The following is a 20,960-nucleotide window of genomic DNA, read 5'->3' as shown; positions in this document are numbered from 1 at the left end:
ATTACAGTTGGATCTATAAATGCAATAATGAACGCAACGATGTACAAATATTGTTTGTAGCCACCGTAAAATTCCCAGTTTCTCTCCTAATTTCAAACATTTTATTTTCTTTCATGTATAAATGTGACTAAAGCAAAATGGATATTTTATAAGGTGTCAACCACATTAGTGGAATAAACACGATCGAGTGTGTTTGAACAGCGTTCAAACCAATAAAGAATGCATTTTCTACATAATGAACGGAAGCGTTTCGAGTGCGCTTTCCGAGAAGAAGGTGAGTAAATAATGAAACCATCGAATTTCCTTCCATTTGCATTCTAGAATCACTATTCGACAAGGAGCGACAAATCGATGCCTTCAATTATCACGACGCGCCTGTAAGCAGATTTTCTCTCTTCTACGCATAACTATAGTTGCATTCTTACAGGCGCGCGAGCTTAAAACTCCAATTATTTTTTCCTACTAATTAATCCTTCTCAGAACTCTAAAAAGAAAAAGAAGGAAACAAATAGCTGTGGGGAAGTGCAAAAATGGGGACAAATTTAAAGAAAGAAAATTACCTCAAGTCTACTATTGTCACGAAGAAATTATAAAAAGAATTAATTATCATCTTGAATCGCAACAAACCAACTCAGTTTCCACAAAACTAGTAATATTTCATGTTTCTAGTCGCTATTCCGTCTATTTGACTGCAATTCAAATTTAAGTTTTCGAAGAATTGCACAGTTTCATCACATATTTTCTTTCTTTCGATTATGTTTCGAATTTATGCTCCCGTTGCTTCGTTGTAATAGAACAAGATTTTATGAAATAGATTGATTTTGATTTTATTTAATAGACTGTACAAAGATGCACACAAGAAGCGTGTGTTGTATCACACGATTAAAACGATACAAGATTGACTGGTGGATATCTTTAAAGAATTATCGCCTCATAAGAATGAACAAATACACAAATTACAGATATACTTATTACACTCACCTTTAGTTTAAACACCGTCTTCCTCCGTCGATTTTCATTCAACGTATTGGAATAATTCCATCGTGGCCTTCACTCGTAGTCAAAACGTCTCTTGTGTCTATTTGTCAACATTCTCTGATAAGAAAACCACGCTGAAAGATCCTGAGTGGGGAAATTTCGCGATACAGTGCATTGCTCGCTCGATCACTCGCGGTAATGTAGCTGTCACTTTTGTTCGTTCTAACTGAAATAATAATTCCCCTCCCTATACGAACTTTCGACAATATTTTTTATTCGACATCTTTATTATTTTTCTTTTCCATTTTTGGTTACGACACTGTTTCAAAATAGTTTGATTATCGAGACTTGATACCGTTGTTTTGTCAAACTATATCGCGAGAGAAATACGAGCACAATTGATGTTTGTGGTCAATATAGCAAAATTTCACGCCAAAAGTACCTGGAAAGTTTCCAGGAGAATTGTCCGGTTTCCTTTAATTATAAATTAAAAAATAATAAAATTACACTTTACAGCTCCGCTTGTCACCAATTCTCTTGTACCATATATAATATCGGCAGTGTCACAGATTTTCGTCCAAAAATCAGCAGCTACTTTTTCGTTTCTTTCTTTCTCTTCATTTCGTCCTATTTTTCGGTGCAGTAAGAAATGGAAACATCTGAACGATAAAAAATGATAAATACAATGGAAGAAGGAATTTCCTGATCGAGACGATTTTATTTAGAAGACGAACGATCACGATCTTCGAGTAAATGAAGATTGAAACATGAGCCTCGGAGAGGAATCGAGCTAGAGTCCAGCCGAATGTAGCAACGCGCGTACACTGAAGAAACTCGTGAAGCGAGGGCGCCGGCTTGAACCGCATCAACCCCTCTTCCCAGCATCCCACGCGTCGCGCATTCTCTTATCAGAGAGTGCCGTTCGGGATTTCGCCTAGATCTACTGCTACAGATGTGCAGAAATTTCAGCGTATACACGGACGAGCTAAAGAATCTTTTAAGGGCTGACAAGTGCTGAGTAATCTGATCTTTGTCCGAACTAAATGTGTGTTGATCGTTGCCAAATAGATCGATGAGATGAGAAATTGAATTTTGACCAACCTTTTCTTCTTATCTTTCTTTAGACTATAGCTGGTTTAAATTTGATAGTTTTGAACAGTTGCAATCTTCTAAGGATTGAATCTAGGCAACTTCAGCATTCAAGTAAATATGTTTTTTAGTGTATAAATTATGAGATAATAAATAGGTTTGTATGCAAAATGGAGGAAGTTTACTTTATGTCCCATCATTCATTTCCTATCCTACCTATACACCTACAATCTTTTTCCATACTCTCTAACTTATTCCACGTCTTATACTCTATATTTACTGCTCTACATCCCCAGCTGATGTCAACATTCCTGCATCCTATATTTTTTTCTCCATATCCTATTTTTACATTCTACATCTCATAATTCCCGTTCCACTTGACAATCATATCACAAATCATAAATCTCACAAACTATTCTCTCTTCAGTTTCACATATTATGTCCCATTCACTCCATATCACACATCGTAGGTATATATCACATCTATAGTTCCCACATTTTTATATCTTGTTTCATTTCACAAATCTAATATTCTCTATACTTAACATACTTACTACTTCCATACTTAACATACACAATCCAACATTAACATTCCGTATCCAATATTTCCTACATTCTATATCCAATACACCCCATACCATTATGCCACTTACAATGTTCGGCAGGCTTTATCCAACGTGACTAAATCCATCTTCAGTATGCTAGCACAATTTCATTCTTTCAAAATAAAACTAAGAGAAAACTCGGAAATTTCCATAACACGTATTTTTCCTAAAAAACACGAAACGCTGCGTACAAAACCCATAAGAAATCACCTTTTTCCACTAACAGAATACGTCACCCCATAAAACTGAATCGGTTTGCGCTGTCATGTGTGATGCTCTAGCTCGCCGGTCAGTTCGGTTCGAAATTCGCTATTCTACAAAATGAACATTGTTTCTCGCAAACTCCTCACAAAACTCAAAATAAGTCGTTTTTCACAAACATTCTCACAAAACCCACAAGAAACAGCCACTTCCCAAAATGATATTTGCTATCCCACAAAATAAACTTAATAAACTTGGAAAGTGGGATTGAAATTTAATATGCAACTTTTAAAGTATGAAGTGTGGATAATAAGGCATTAGTAGTACAGTACATAATACGATACATGTACAATATAGGATATAGGAGATGAGATAGGATAAGATATATGGTTTAAGATGTGTGACCTGAATAATGACATATAAAAATGATATATCGATCCAATACACAACATGATAGTACATAGATTGTAAAATATGTTTACTATATACCATGATTTTATTGCTAATAAATGTAACGTCGCACATAATGTGAGCAGTCATATTAGTTCAAATTTCGGAGTTTTACTAAACGAACTTCCATACTGTTGCCTGGTAGAGGAAGTTTAATTTCCGCATTATGAAAAGGATACGAAATAACGGAAAACTGTTTCCACCTGGCACAAAAATTTAATTTCGTAAAGGAAGCTAATACTCAAAATGATGTATCAAGTGAGTTCATATTTATTTATGATGACACATAAATAGGAAGGTAAGGAAATAAAGCTGTATTTGTGTTATATATGACACTTCATACATATTATCTTCTATCGTAGGAATGTTACATGATAAATATGGGATTTGTTGTACACTAGAAACATTTAATTTCATTCTTTCTAAATAATTTTTAATAAAAGATAATATAATAATAAATGGTAAAGAATAATCGCATAACAAACAAAAACTTTTGCAATATGTATGTAATTAAGTGTTAAATTATTTTTAATTTGTATTATTACTATTGAGTTATTATAATAGCGGTTATTGTAAAGAAGCTGTATTTGAAATTGTTTATAAGTATATCTATTAAAAAATAGGTGACGAATGTGTGGAAACTTTTATTGAAACACAGGGTACACTTTGAATATACGTACGTGAGGATGTCCATTTATTATTAGACATTGAAATTTTAATAATTCGTGTTTCAAATGAGAGAAAGTAGGGGATATAAAATGAGGGATGAAAATGGAAATTTCCTCCGCAATTTAAAACATGGATATATATATATATATATCCATGTTTTAAATATATATATATAATTATATATTATATATATAATTATATATTATATATATATAATTATATATTATATATATATAATTATATATTATATATATATAATTATATATATTATATATATATATGTACATTACATTTCTAACTAAAGAATATATTTATAATTAATTTTTATAATCAAAGATGCCTTCAATCAGCGAAGTTATTTTAATTCGATATTTTTATATCTAAATATTATAAATACTTTTAAAAACGAATTCCGTGATTGCGACACATTTTTAATTTTAACGTGAACAGTTTTTGGTTAAATATATCGAAGGTAAAATTTGAAAGTTGTAGATCAAGATATATTTTTGTTCCAATGCTAACAGGAACTTGTTGCGATTTATATCGTACATTAGATTTGAAATTATTGCCCGCTTGGTTCTTTGCTTTATATTATACGTCGTCTCACCAGCACCATCTTCTTACAGCTCATTAAATTTTTGATCGAAATTATTTTGTCCTGATCGTCCAGCTCTTTCACTTTTCTTCCAACTATTATAAATCATTATCTGACCGATGCGTACGAATGGAGTTTTTAATGGCTTGAATAACAAACAAACAATTTACGTAAATTTACAAATGTTTTCATCAGGCAAGCTTTGTTATTACTCTGAACACATCTTTTGATTGGGATGCACAAAAATAAATTTAGAAAATCCGCAAAAAATTTCCATGACCACATATTTTTATATACTTGCAATACAATTATTTATTTTTCTTCGGTTTTAATAATTGCTTTTATTTATTGAGTTAAATGGAAAAGAATTGTATTGTAGAACTTGATCGATATTTAGTAGGACATTACACAAAAGATCTATCACGTTGGATTTACCAGATAGGCTTTGATAAGCATATGAACACCGTGTTCTTTGCTCAAACAAGTAGAATGGGTCACTGCCTAGTCAAACAAATAGAGTGTGGCAGGGCTTTAACGTAACAAATGAAATGAATCGACGCGTGGCTATACAAATCATAAAGGAGAAAGATAGCTTGAATATATAGTTCACTAAAGAAATTTTAAACTATTCAACATAAAATTGGATAGAGAGGAATTATAATTAATTGTCTTTTTCAAGTGCAAAAAATAGTGCAAAAGTCAGTTTAAATATGAAATGTAAAAAAAAAATTTCGTTTCAATATCTTTTCTCTAAATTTCGTTGTATACAAAATAAGATAATATTTTAGATATAATGAAATGTTACTTATACTCTATTTTCATTTTAGGAAAATTATAAATTTCTCAAACTAACAATAAAAAGCTGTTACTCAGTCATTTTAATAATAAATATTTACGTGCAGAGTTATTTTATGAAGGAAGTGGAATTTATATGAATTTTATTGGACTGAATTGGTTGACAAGTTATAAGGTACAATCATAACTTATAGTAATTGTTAAGTAACCTTTAGAAATTTTTATGCTGTGTTTTCAACATGGACTGTCAATATTCCTCCGCAGGATTTGTCGTTTGATATAGGATTTGTAACGCAGGATTCGTCATAAACGACAGAAAAAGAGATAGTTCTGTGTCAGAAATTTGAAAAATGTTTGCCGGAAACGCGAACGAAATTGTGAAGGCCACGCGATAGGACGGCGGCTTCATTTTTTCAATCGTTCTGCCTAGGAAACGAAAAATATCCAAGGTATATTGTTTCACCGCGAATCGAAGAGGAAATTTGTGAAAATGAATTTTTCGAATAACGAAATTGAAAATACAGGAACACAAGTATTGAAAGTTTCAGTATGCTTTTTTCTTCTATCAAAGGACAACAATTTTTGGATAACTGTAAAATTTCCGGTTCAATAATTTCTCTATTAAGGAGTTAATTTCTTCCTTTATTCTACATTGATAAATTTTCGAATACATAATTTTTACTTTAAACAAGAATTTCAATTTTCGATTATTGAAAGTGTTATTTACCTTGTTGAATTCCATGATCGATTATAATTGTTGGGAATTAATTGCGTGCATGTAAGATACAAAAAAATTTGACAGCATTTAATCTTTCCAGTTACCTATACGATGTAAAAGTTTGCTATCTTTGTCATTTTAATAAAATTTTTGTGTCATGAGCTCTCTCTTCTTCTCGAGTTGTGTTTAATTACATTTTACAACATACATTTATGAATAACATTTCAATGCAAATTTATTCTGCACCCACGTAATTGCAAATAATATGTCTTGTAAATTTCATTAAAAGTATTATCCCAACGAATTAATGAAGATCGGATTAAGAGGATATAAATATATGGAATAATATGATTATTAAAACCTGGTGCATAAATGATAACATTTTTATATAATTATACAAACGACATGTTTATTGCATATTTTACTAGTTTAAGAATAAAATTGCCTACTTATTTCTGCAGGAGATTCAAATTCGTTACGTCACTGATCAAGATGCTTTTAACCACCAAGTCTGTCTTCTCCCACCTCTTCTTGTTCCAAATAGCATCTATGCCGTTTCCCATATTGTAAATAAAATATATGATACGTAGATCTTTTATCTTATAGTAGATAATTTATATTTTCCTTCAATTAAAGTCCTTTTAGTTGAAGAATAATGAAAGGAATCAAGCAATTACTAAAGATTTCATTAAATATTTAATAAAATAACATTTGAGTCTCATGATAGAGTATAAACAGAATTCCTTCAAATAAATTAGAGTGGGAGTTTGATAGAATACGTGTAAATTTATTTTAAATCTATTTTAAATACAAATTTTTCTTTCCTTTCGCGGGATAAATAAACTACAAAATGAAGTAATTTAAACGACCATTTGCATTCCATCCTACTTCACCCTATATACGTTAACAATCTATATATGTAAACAATGTTAAAAAAGGACTCTTCAGTTTTATGCTTTTTTCTAATTCTAAGAATAGGAAGATTTATGTCTACTCAAGAATGATATTGTTCTTCTCATTGCCAAGTAACCCCTTAGTAAAACAATCTTCCTTATACACGATAGAAACAATCAGCTGATTGTTTGTAGATTTTTGTTAATAGATTACTTGAAAGAAATCCTGTAGTCTTGATATTAATGATTGAGAGTTAAAAGTTCTCTTTTGGAATGTTTGTACCTTTAATGGCTCGATTCCTCTTTTGATTCATGAATAATGATTTCTTACGAGTTTTGTTTGCTTTCTAGGAATCATGTATCGTTTATTGTAAGTTCTAATGATGCTAAAAAGATACAAGATTGATGTAATCAACCATTAATTAGATATTATTAAATATTTTTTATATCTATTTTTGCCTTTATATCTTATTATGTTTTATTTTATCTTATATCATATTATTTTACTTTAGATATTTAAATAATGTAGAATTTTCAATATGGAACTTACCCCTACTTTAATATCAAAGCAAATGCTACAATTATAAATATCTGAGTAACGACGATACATTTATATTTGAAAGAAATCGGAGTTTAAATCCAATGCTAAAGAGTTCACAGTCTTCGGAATTAAAATGGAAACTACCTAAAAGTGAGAAAACGTTAACTTAAGAAACATTTGATCTTTCCAAATGATGTACTTGTAACTCATGAAAATTTTATGGAAAAATATTTCTTCTGATACCCCTTATATAGTAATCCTTAAAGTTAGCAAGTTGCATAATATTCTTGAAGAATCGAAATTATGCAAAAAGTTATTTTAAAAGGACTTCGATCTGGTTGTAATAATTTAAGAATATTTTGAACATATTTAGCATTTCAAAACGAAATTTAATTACTAGTAATTATATTTGGTCTGTTTCGACCTAGAATGAATTTGGTTCGATTAAATTAAATTAAATTGTATTCAACGCAAGATGGAAGAGCTTTCTAGATTTTCCTGATTCTTTTTCAATTTTTGACACTGCATTTAGTTGTCCGGTTGTAAATACCGTTTTCATTACAACATCGTCTGAATTAATAAACTGGTGCTTGAAGACTTCTTCATTCCCTGTTCGATCCGATTCTTCTATCGTTGGCTTAATTTTAAATTTAACAGCTTATAAGATAAGTACAATAACCTTCTTTTCAAAGAACATGCAAAATTATACTCTGATCATACGATAAATATAATAACTCTTATGACATTTATGTTATAGTATTATTAATAGGAGTAATATATTTATTCATTTTCCTATCAAGCTACAGTACTTTCGTTTAATGTCTATCTCGTCTTATAAACTAACTTGATTTTTACATCTAACATTCTTTCATATCATTCCTACTACGCACGGTTAGCCTAAATTCCACTTTCTGCTGTCGCTTATTTTCTTACAACACTTATTTATTTATATATATTACAAAATATGCCAAAAATACAAAAAATTTGGTACGATTTAAAAGTTGTAATATAAAATTCCCAATACAAAAGACACAAAGACAAAAGTCGCTTTAACATAATAATTATATGAACTAATATAACGAAAAGTATGAGAGTGAATGTGTTATTACATTATTACCATTGTCATTTTATGATTATTGTGAATTTTTTGGATATTTCATACATTTACTAAATAATTTTCACACACATGATTGCAAAGTAATTTTACTATACTTCGCGATTTTTGCGAAATGTGCATTAATAATCCCAATCCTTACAATGGGTGGCAAGTTTTTAAAAATTAGTTAATAGAAATGCAAAAATTTAATTAATATATCTCATTCAAATCCTAAATAAAGGCAAACTAACATCAGTTTAAAAAATATTACAAATAAAATTCAAGTACATGTGGATTAAAAGTATGAATCATTGATGCAAATAAAATTTCCCTTGAAATTGAACAGCGCACCAGTACAATTCCAAAGTTTTTGAAGTGCATTAAATTACGTATTTCCCCTGAAACAACTCAATCGAACCATTTCCTTTGTGCTTTTTATCAATGTTTTTAATTCACTCGCGATAAATCAGCAAAATATTAAAGGATTGAGAACATTAGAGGTTTTCTGATGAAATGCGTTCGAAACATTTTCGCGATTCGTAAACATATTAATGGCAAACTGGGAGCTGGCAGGTCGGCGGAAGAGTGGAAAATATGTGAGAAAAAGAAGAACATGTAACTTCAGTTTCACTGGCTGGGGAATTAATAAAAACTGCCGGCTTCAATTACTGCGCGTGGCTTCATTTAAATTAATTTTAATTTCCCATTTTGATAATGACCCATCCCGGAAGTAACTTGTAATAGAGTCACGTTTTCGAGAGTGTTTAGTCGACGGCGGTATGCAAAGTCGCGAAATTTTCACGTCTCTAAGCTTGCAAATGTTCTGACAACCGTGAAAAGGGAAACGAAGTTGGACTGTAAACGAAGTTGAAGCGTAAATGATTGTTAAGGTAAAGAAAGGATTCGGAAATACAAATAGTTTTCTTTATTTCGCACACAACAGCTATGCAATATATTACACTCTGAAGACCTCGATAACCCTCTTGCACGCACGAATGTTGTCAACCGATTCTTCCAAATACTTCTAACAGCTTCTAACGGTCCTTTGTCTCAACTCAGACCAGGACGCCCTCTAACGCTTACACACACATTCACATGTACAGTGTAAATGTATCATCTCCCTAATAATGATACGATAGGGCAGTCCTCATCCTTCCATTTTAAGCGCAACGTGAAAATCAACTGCTCCTAACGTCTTGTTCGTTTCCATTTTCCGTTAAACCGATTATTCTTCGCGAAATTGTCCCCCTGATGATGTTTAATTGAAGCTTTCTTCAATTGTAGTTCGTACTTAACGCGCTGAAAATGATTAACCGCGTGAATCGTATACGATTCGGTATACTTTATTCCTATGCTGCCTATAGTACTGTAATTCTAACAGCTTCGTTTAGTTTGGTTTTGTTTCGTCGAATTTTCTGGGCGGAATTAATTCAAGTAGAATAACGATGTACAATAAATCCCCTAATTGCAGATTGGTTGGACTTTTTATTCCATTAGCACCATTTACTGAAGAATTTTGTAACTTTCAGGACTTAAGTACTATCATTTTTTTTTTAAATCTCCACAATAATATATACGTATATCTGTAGTAGCGGAAATTTAATTTTGTTTAATAACCTTTGTATTTTTCTACTAATTTGAAAAATTATTCAATATGTTTCACACTCAAAAAGAGAGAAAGAGTTTGGTAGAATTTTAATTCTATGTGAAAACGTTTGTATGAAATATTTAATTAGAGGAAAATGATATCCGTGATGGACTCCTGAATTTTCTGTTTCTTTTTATATCAAAGAATATTTTTGCACGTATACTACAATACGTTAGTCAGTTGTTAGATTCCTTGACGTAACATAAAACATATAAATTCAGGAACACGGATTTTGTCATATGAAAATGCACGACTTGCAAGAGATATTCCAATTAATAAAATCTATGTTTCAAATGAAATTTTTCCAACTGTTTCACGAAACTTTCTTAACTACATAGGTAATTGTATGTATAATTAATTTCAGTATTTCGATTGTCTTCCTCCAATGACATTATGAGAAACGAAGGAAATATTTTCGTATAAATTTAATTTCGTCGGCGCGGCCCGTAGATCTAAAATGTAGGTTAATTTCACAGAGGGTAAATATTGCGTAAAGGAAACAACGTCATATTATTACGCGGGTAAAAATCCCTTTGGGAACGCGGCATTGCTTCTAACGATAGAGAGAACCCTTAAATATTTATATTTTCACCCTTAAAAGCATATGACGCCCTGATAACGTCGTTTCCCCTTTGTAAACGGTCCCTTGGTCGAAGCAAACGAAATAAATGTTTGATGATATTTCACTGGAATAGATTTAAATAAGTCCTTAATTTTAGACTAACACAAAGTTTTTATGGAAATACTCGATATACGCCATTGGTAAAATGAATCGAATAAAGTTCATGTAATGAATGAAATGGAATTTCATTATTAGAACAGCGGGGAAAAATCTGAGAGTGCGGCGAAGGTAGAAATGGACAGTATCTGATCAGAACACACTTGGAAGTATGAAAAGAGAAGCCTGTACTTAATTTTCCCCTGCTTTCCCTATCTACTTTCAATTCGAAAGATTATTTCTACTAATAATTTCCTTTATATTTTTATAATACTAGAATAGGTTTTATGTCTCAATCGAATTTTTTATTACTGTGAAATGGCACTATTATTCGGAGAGTATTTTTTCTATCCACACCAGTAGGGAAAAATGAATTAAATTTTCCTAAAAATTTATGTTGCTATCCTGTGCTATTTATGATCCTATCTTTTAGATTTCTAGAGAAAAGAAGTTTCGTTCGAAATGAAAGATGTCAGAAACAAATGCCTTCGAAAGCAATCCTTATCACGATGTCTCATTTGAAATTTCGTCCAGATTGTACTAGAGCAGTGTTAAAAAATATTTTTTTATTATTTACAGCACTAAAAATTGTTTTTCAAGATCCAATTCAATTTTGCTAGCGATCACCCCTCAAAAGAAAATCGTAGATAAATTTTCAAGCACGTTGCACACGATGAAAAAAGTGAATATACACTCGACCTCGTATAATGCTACTTTTGAAGTGGAAAAACAAAAGTCGCGTATTTTAGGTGTCTATCGTTGCAAAGTTGGAGCGTCAGAGCAGACCTCCTCGCGGGCTTCTCCACTTTACAATGCAAAAGTCTCGTACGAAACTGCTTGGAAACTTCACCAAGCAGCTGCTGTGTGTGTTAATGTTTCTAACAACTTTCGAAACGTGTACAATTTCGTGGTTTTAACTGCAATCATTCATAGAAAATAGTATTCAGATCGTTGCATCTTCTTATTTATATTTTATTTTATATCTTTAAAAATAATTTTCTTCCATTACTCTTCTTTTTTACATCTTTCTTTTATTATATGAAGCAAAATGTACGAAGCCTGAGGGAATTTAGTTGTAGAAAGTAGGTCGCCCTTTTTATGATTCACTGGTTGTAAATTTTTACTGCTGAAATGCAATTACAAATCTTTTATTATTCCGTTATGCGAAACTAGAAGGAAACACGCGCTATGTTGTTATTGCCTCGCTATGTTGTATTTATGGAGGGGAAAGAAGCACAAGGGGAAAACGATTTACTTGAACGGGCTTCTAAACGAAATTGCTAATTTCAAAACTTCTATTTCCTTAATCTTACTGGTCATATATTTGCCAAAACGTTGCTAATTAAAGAGCAAGTAGTAGTCCAAGAAAAATTCTCTTCTTGAAGAAGTATTTTCATGATAAATTCTGTCTTAATTTGTGCTGCAAAATAACAAAGTCAAAATAAAAATTAGGATAAAAATACATTTTGTGAAACTCTGAAGACCAAAATAACGTATTTCGATGTTAAATTTGATTTTTTATTCTGTCTATTCAATTAAACAAGTAATGAGCAATGCGGTGAACAATTTATTTGCACTTGATAATAGACCTTCCGAATAGTTGATTATTCGAGAAAAAGAAATTGTTTATTTACTTTTAATCCTTGTATTATTGTACGTATTTCTAAAGGATGATAGACTTACTTAATAACTTTATTTGATGTGATAAAGCGAAGATTATGCAGTACTATTGCAGTTTTGAACTTGTGTGAAATGATTATAATTAGTAAAATTATGTTCAACCATGTAAACTCCATTCTTACTCATTTTCATTTTCGAGATATTCAGATCTCCGATATAATATCAACTAGACCTATATACGTATAATATCGTGGGGCTAATTACTTCTAAAAATTTATATACACTAAAAAGTCTACTATATATACTTACAACACAATCGTTACAAAGAAAAGTGATATACATAAAAAAAGGTCAACAAAAATTTAAAAATTTTCCTCCTAAAGCATTTAATGCACTCTGTATAAGTTAATCATTGCAAAATCAATTTCTTTTAAAAAATTGTATATCCAAATAAATCGACTAAAGGTAGTCGGCATATAATCATTACAAAATTCTATGTACTCAGTATTATATATAGTTAGTATATATTCAAAAGAAATCAAGAAGATTAAAACACTTACCTCCAAAGAACAAGCTGAGCCATTTATCGTGCTTTCGTCATCCTTGTTCCAATGTGTTCATCAATCAGATAAATCGCATTATCGGTCGCATTTAAATATTTCCCGATATTCCCCGAGGTTAAGTCGTCTCCCTCAAACCAGCAATATCGTTCTTCGTGGAATGTCTTCAATAAAGAAGAGAAGGTGGAAAAGAGAGCTTTTCGTCACGGTTCAAAGTCCCTGCTGGTTAAATGTAAACGCCACCGCTTTTATTAACGCGCCGTGGTTGTTACCCCGCGCCTATTAACTTTTAAGCGATCCCTCACAAATTTCCACGTTTTCGAAATACGTGAACGGCGAATAAAAGTGGCCCCAGCCTCGTTCTTCCATTCGTATCACGTGGCACCCTTGGGTGCCAATCCTCGATTGCGAGCACGGGTGCTCGTAAGCCATGTGCGCCTCCGCCGGTGAAATTGCTTCAGACACTCGTAAGTCATCCACTATGGACGAATTAGGCCAATAATTATCAAGTTGGTAGAATTTTACATAAAATTTTCGTGCAGTGAAAATTCTGGAAAATTGTGGTCAAAGAACTTGAGAGAAGATTATGTAGAAGGCGCAGAGGATTTATACTCGTTTTTGGGATCTGGATTTTTGGTGATCTTGACGAGCGTGATGCACGTCGTGCTAAGAACGATGAAAGGTATCAGGAATAGTGTGGATTCTGAAAATTTCATTTCGCATTTTTTTATTTTTATTAAGTTATTAAGAACTAACTAGTGAAATGATGCGTAAAAGTTACGTAAGTTTAGGATCATTGAGAAATGAATACAGCAAGTTATGTTAAGTTACGCCTAAAAAATAAAAATCGGAAATCTATATTAATTGAGAAAATTGAGTACTGAATTTTAATGGCTCAATAATTCTTTAAAATTATAATATATCCAAATTTAATCAGCCGAATTAAGTAGAATTTTTACTGCAGAACTCGTTGATATCGTTTATGAAAGTTTCTCCTATTTACCTTATTTTAATAAGATTCGTTTCTTTCAGATAAATTCAAATAAAAAATTTAGCAAAAAAAAAAATCTGGAGAAATCTGTGATTATTACTTTTAAGAATAGTTTCTCGAATCTAGAATCCAGTGTTTTTATTTTATCCTTACATCTCTCGTAAATTACATACATGCGACTAATTAAATCTTCCGCCAAGTTCCTTGAAACCGCTACGAGCCAACTGAATTGATAAACTCGTTCTTGTAAATGTCGTCATCATCCAGGAAATTAATAACTCGCAGTCGAGAGGGTTTAATGAAGCCAGGCATGGAGACACGTATCGTCCCAATCAAAACTTTCTTCGAGGGAAAAACCTCTCGGAAAAATTTGGCTTTCAAACAGCGGCTCTGCCATTTTGATTTTAGTTATAACTACTTTGGCAATTTATGAACTGAACCATGTGAAATAAATGTAAAATCCCTTGTGAATAATGTATGTATAGAGTTCTGGTACACAAACAATTTTTAGAATTCTACAATTTTACAGCAACACGGTAGTCCGTTGATTTGTAATTTGTAAATGAATAATAATTTGCATATTATCAACGTCTTCAATTAAGCGCCAGAAGAATATAAAGGATCAATGGTATAATCAAAAGAATTCATCAAATTTTTTATTTCAAAATGAATGAAATAAAACCTTGTCTTTGAGATCGTTTAACTTTCGTCCGTCCATCGATAGAACGTTCGTCTTTACAAAATTTGTATCAACCATATTGGAAATTTTGATTAATTACAATTGTTACAAAAATTGCTGCGTCTAATAATAAAATATAATTTCTTCCTTCAAATAAGTGAAATAAAATGTTCTCTTTAAGAAAATTTGTTTCGTCCCTAAATTTCCATCTGCCATATTAAAAATCGTAATTAATTGCAATTGTTATAGTGCAATTACTAATAAAATAGGCGAGTTAGTGATATAATCGAACAGATTAGTCAAACTTTCTCTTTAAGAGCAGTTAAATTTCTTCTTTAAGATCATTCACTTTGTCTTTCTGAAATTTCCACATTTCGTAGAGAAGAATTCTAATTAATTGCGATCGTTAGACGGCAATTATTCGAGCTCCTAAGGTGTTCGGCGACACGAAAAATTGACGGATTTTTGAAGCGCGAAACTCGGTGGTCACGAGAATAAGGCGTGGTGCAAGTTAAAGAGAAAGGATAAAAAGACGGAGACGTCGTGGAATTCCTCCGCTTAAACGGCTGAGAAAGAAAATCTAGACAAATTGTACCGTGTTTTTCATCGTGCAGCGAGAGAAATATTCTTTTAATATCGCCGAGAAAGCAAAGAGACGCGAGTTTGAAATTAGATGAATCTCTTTCCCGCCGGGGATTCCGGTAAAACATTTTTTTCATGGTTCGCGTATGACTTGAAGATTTGAATGTAAAATCATCGTACTGCAGGAGTTTGTACGTGAAAATTATTTTAATTGTAAGGAAATCTCGCGTTTTTCTTTGACCTTTTGTTATTCAAGTTGTGTTCCCATGATCTTTCCTTCCTTTTTGCCAAGTATCAGTCATTAGCAGTGGTTTAAGAGATTCCTGTAACTCGACATCACGTGAAGGAATATGTACGTATATCATAAAAGTTGAAATATGTATGAATTTTATACATAAAAATAATAATTTAAACCTTGTAAATTAATCTTGTCAGAGATGAATTAAACAAGAAGGAAAAAGATAATTATATTGATAATTAATCTGACAAAAATGATAAAACAGTATACACTGACCGCTTCGTTACTACTTTCGTTCCCCTGTTATTTTATTATAAGACTGAAAATTAATTCATTGTATACGTGCATTATAGTGAAAAATACTAAATATAATAAAATTTGCTAATCCATCATTGAATGTAATTAAAGGAAGGAATATACAGAATGTCATGTAAGTGGTGGCACAAACGGGCAGACAGTGGTTCCACGTGAAAAAGTAAGTGAAAGATGTGAAATGAAATTATTCCTCTTGACGCTTACTGTTCGAAGAGATCCAATAAGAAAATCTTTTTTCTTTTTTTTTTTTTTTATTTAATATTTCACATTCACAATTTGTCCAATTTGGACATTTGGTAGAATTTATTAGCTGTTTGATTATCATGTGGGTGGCAACCCCCAGCGGGGTACCATCTTCGCGTTTGTTAGGTTATATCCCTTATGAGATCTGCTGGGTGTTTTCTTTTTTGTTTTCTTTCTATGCTTGATGTGTTGATCGCTTCTGCTGCCAGCCGGTTCGGGTGCGTTGCTATTCTTTCACTGTACCTTCTTGCGCATATGCTAATCTCCTCCTAGACCGATGGTATTCCAAGGTCTTTCCGTATGTCCTCGTTTCTAACGTACCATGGGGAGTTTATTATTGTTCTGAGAATTTTAGCTTGGATTGTATCTATTTTGCTTATCTGGCTCATTGCTGCTGTTATACCATATAACATTATATCACATAACGTAATACGTTATAACCTTATACTATATAACGTAATACGTTATAACGTCATATCATATAACGTTATACTATAAAACGTAATACTGTATAGCATTATAGTAGATAACGTAATACATTATAACGTTATACTATATAACGTAAGAAGTTATAGCGTTATACTATATATAACGTTATACTATATAACGTAATACGTTAAAACGTTATACTATATAACGTTATACTATATAGCGTAATCCGTTATAACGTTATATCATATAACGTTATACTATAAAACGTAACACGTTATAACGTTATAATATAAAACGGAATACGTTATAACGTCATTCCATATATCGTTATTTTACGTAACGTAATACGTTAAAACGTTATATTAAATAACGTTATACCATATAGCGTAATACGTTTTAACGTCATACCATATAACGTTATGTTATGTAACGTAATACGTTACAGCGTTATTCTATATAACGTAATACGTTGCAACGTTTTACCGTATAATGTATTACGTTATAACGTTATACCATATATCGTTATACTGTATAACGTTGTACTATATAACGTATTACGTTATAATGGTATAACTTTTATCGCTATACTGTATAACGTAGTTCGTAATAGCCTTATATCATATAACGTTATGTTATATATCGTAATACGTTATAACATTACACCATATAACGTATTACGTTATAACTTTATGCATTATATCGTTATACTATATAACGTAACACGTAATAACGTTATACTATATAACGTTATACTATAAAGCGTAATACGTTTTAACGTCTTTCAATATAACGTTATGTTATGTAACGTAAGACGTTATAACGTTGTACTATTTAAAGTAATACGTTATAACGTTAAACTATATAACGTAATACGTTAAAACGTTATACCATGTAACGTTGTACTATATAACGTAATTCGATATAACTATATACCATATAACGTAATACGTTACAGCGTTATACTATATAACGTTGTACTATGTGACGTTGTACTATATAATGAAATTCGATATAACTATATACCATATAACGTAATACGCTACAACGTTATTCTTTATAGCGTAATACGTTGCAACGTTTTACCGTATAATGTATTACGTTATAACGTTATACTATATATCGTTATACTGTATAACGTTGTACTATATAACGTATTACGTTATAATGGTATAACTTTTATCGCTATACTGTATAACGTAGTTCGTAATAGCCTTATATCATATAACGTTATGTTATATACCGTATCACGTTATAACATCATAGCATATAACGTACTACGTTATAATGTTATACATTATATCGTTATACTATATAACGTAATACGTAATAACGTTATTTTATATAACGCTATACTATATAACGTAATACGTTAGAACGCTATACTATATAACGTAATACGTTAGAACGACATACTATATGACGTAATACGTTACTGCGTTATACTATACAACGTAATAAGTTAAAACGTTATACTATATATCGTAATACTTATAACGTTATAGCATATAACATTATATTATGTAACGCAAAACGTCATAGCGCTGTTCTATATAACGCAAAACGTTATAACGATATACTGTACAACGTAATACGTTATAACGTTAAAACATATAACGTATTACGTTATAATGGTATACCTTATATCTTTATACTATCTAACGTAGTACGTAACAACGTTGTACCTTATAACGTTATGCTATATAACGTAAAACGTTATAACGTTATACTATATAACGTATTACGATGTAACGCTATATCATATAACGTATGACGTTATGACGTTATTCCATATAACGTTAGGTTATATAACGCAATACATTATAACGTTATACTATATAACGTTGTACTATATAACGTAATACGTTATAACGTTATACTCTATAACGTAATACGTTATAATGTAATACCATATAACGTAATACGTTATTGCGCTTTTCTATATAATGTAATATGTAATAACGTAATACTATATAAGGTTATACTATATGACGTAATACGTTATAACGTTATACCATATAACGAAATGCGTTATAACGTTATACCGTATATCGTTATACTATATAACATAATACGTTATACCGTTAAACTATATAGCGTAATACGTTATTACGTTATACAATATAACGTTTTACGTTACGACGTTATACCATATAATGTAATACGTTATAACGTTATACCATATAACGTAATACGCTATAACGTTATACCATATAATGTAATACGCTATAACGTTATACCATATAATGTAATACGTTATAACGGTATACAATATAACGTGATACGATATAACGTAATACCATGTAAGGTTATACTATTTAACGTAATACGTTGTACCGTTATTCTATATAACGTAATACGTTATAATGTAATTCCATATAACGTAATACGTTATAACGTTACACCATATAATGTAATGCGTTATAACGTTATATCAAACAACGTAATACCTTATAACGTTATACCATATAACGTTTTACGTTACGACGTTATACCATATAAAATAATACGTTATAACGTTATACCATATAACGTAATACGTTATAACGTTATACCATATAACGTAATACGTTATAAAGTAATACTATATAAGATCATACTATATGACGTAATACGTTATAACGTTATACCATATAACGTAATACGTTATAACGTTATACCATCTAGCGTAATACGATATGACGTTACACCATTTATCGTTATACTATATAACGTAATACGCTATACCGTTATACTATATAACGTAATACGCTATAACGTTACACCATATATCGTTATAGTATTTAACATAATACGTTATACCGTTAAACTATATAAAGTAATACGTTATATCGCAGTACCATGTAAGGTTATAATATTTAACGTAATACCATATAACGTAATACGTTTTAGCGTTATACTATATAACGTAATATGTTAAAACGTTATACCATGTAACGTAATACGTTATAAAGCAATGCCATATATGGTTAAACTATTTAACGTATTACGTTATAACGTTATACCATATAACGTAATACGTTATAACGTTATGCCATGTAACGTACTACGATATGACATTATACCATATATCGTTATACTATAAACATAATACGCTATACTGTTATACCATCTAACGTAATATGATATGACGTTATACCATATATCGTTATACTATATAACATTATACGCTATACCGTTATACTATATAACGTAATACGCTATAACGTTACACCATATGTCGTTATACTATTTAACATAATACGCTATACCGTTAAACTATATAACGTAATACGTTATATCGCAGTACCATGTAAGGTTATAATATTTAACGTAATACCATATAACGTAATACGTTTTAGCGTTATACTATATAACGTAATACGCTATGTCGTTATACCATATAACATAATACGCAATACCGTTAAACTATATAGCGTAATACGTTTTACCGTTAAACTATATAACATAATACGTTATAACGTTACACTATACAACGTACTACATTATAACGTAATACCATCTAATGCAATACGTTCAAAAGGTCTACCATATAACTTAATACGATATAACATTATACTATATAACGTTTTACGATATAACGTTATACCATATAATGTAATACGCTATTACGTTATGCCATATAACGTTATACTATATAACGTAATACGTTATAACGTAATACCATATAACGTAGTACGTTAAAACGTTATACCATGTAACGTAATACGTTATAACGCAGTAACATATACGGATATAGTATTTAACGTAATACGTTATACCGTTATACTACATAACGTGATACGTTATAACGCAGTACCATGTAAGGTTATACTATTTAACGTGATACGTTATAACGTCACACCATATAACGTAATACGTTATAACGTAATACCATATAACGTAATACGTTAAAGCGTTATACTATATAACGTAATATGTTATATCGCTATACCATATAACGTAATACGTTATAACGTAATACCATATAACGTAATACGTTATAACGTAATACCATTTAACGTACTACGTTAAAGCGTTATACGATATAACATAATACGCTATATCGTTATACCATATAACATAATACGCAATACCGTTAAACTATATAGCGTAATACGTTTTACCGTTAAACTATATAACGTAATACGTTATAACGTTATACTATATAACGTTATACGTTACAACGTAATACCATGTAATGTAATACGTTATAACGTTATTCCATACAACGTAATATGTTATAACGTTATACCATATAACGCAATACTTTATAACGTTATAATATATAACGTAATACGTTATTGCGTTATAACGTTACCCTACAT

General features: G+C 30.8%; 1 protein-coding gene across 1 annotated transcript in view; it reads right to left on the bottom strand.

Moving 5' to 3' along the window:
* Glurb (metabotropic glutamate receptor B) overlaps positions 1-1,458 on the bottom strand; it is a 323,110-nt gene extending 321,652 nt beyond the window's left edge. The window contains exon 1 of the mRNA XM_069124977.1: positions 982-1,458. The gene's annotated coding sequence lies outside the window, so the exon portion shown is untranslated. The remainder of the gene's footprint in view (positions 1-981) is intronic.
* Between the last annotated feature and the right edge of the window lie 19,502 nt (positions 1,459-20,960).

The sequence above is a fragment of the Bombus flavifrons genome, chromosome 12 (assembly GCF_040668555.2).
Source record: "Bombus flavifrons isolate JBK064 chromosome 12, iyBomFlav1_principal, whole genome shotgun sequence".
NCBI classification, from domain to species: Eukaryota; Metazoa; Arthropoda; class Insecta; order Hymenoptera; family Apidae; genus Bombus; species Bombus flavifrons.
The sequence above is the reverse complement of the archived record's forward strand: the minus strand, read 5'-3'. Positions and strand labels throughout refer to the sequence as shown.